Here is a 360-nt window from a genome sequence, read left to right as displayed (position 1 = left end):
GTTAGAGCTACATACCATTTTTTTTTTATTAAAAAACGAGGGCTAAAAATTTTTTCTTTCCACAACAAATTTACAACAAAACAGCTACAATTAATTCAGTTGTAACATTTTCAATATCTTAATTCTGTCGTCAATGATGCATGGTGTCAAGTTAGCACTACATACAATTTTTTCTTAAAAAACGAGAGCTAAAAATTTTTTTTTCCACAACGAATTTACATCAAAAAAGCTACAATTAATTCCCTTGTAACCTTTTCAATGTCTCAATTCTGTCGTCAATGGTGCATGATGTCAAGTTAGAGCTACATACCATTTTTTTTATTAAAAAACGAGGGCTACAAATTTTTTCTTTCCACAACA

The sequence above is a fragment of the Rhagoletis pomonella genome, unplaced genomic scaffold (genome assembly GCF_013731165.1).
Source record: "Rhagoletis pomonella isolate Grant_MI unplaced genomic scaffold, Rhpom_1.0 Rhpom_scaffold_00003, whole genome shotgun sequence".
Taxonomy (NCBI): Eukaryota; Metazoa; Arthropoda; class Insecta; order Diptera; family Tephritidae; genus Rhagoletis; species Rhagoletis pomonella.
Note: the sequence above shows the minus strand (reverse complement) of the source record.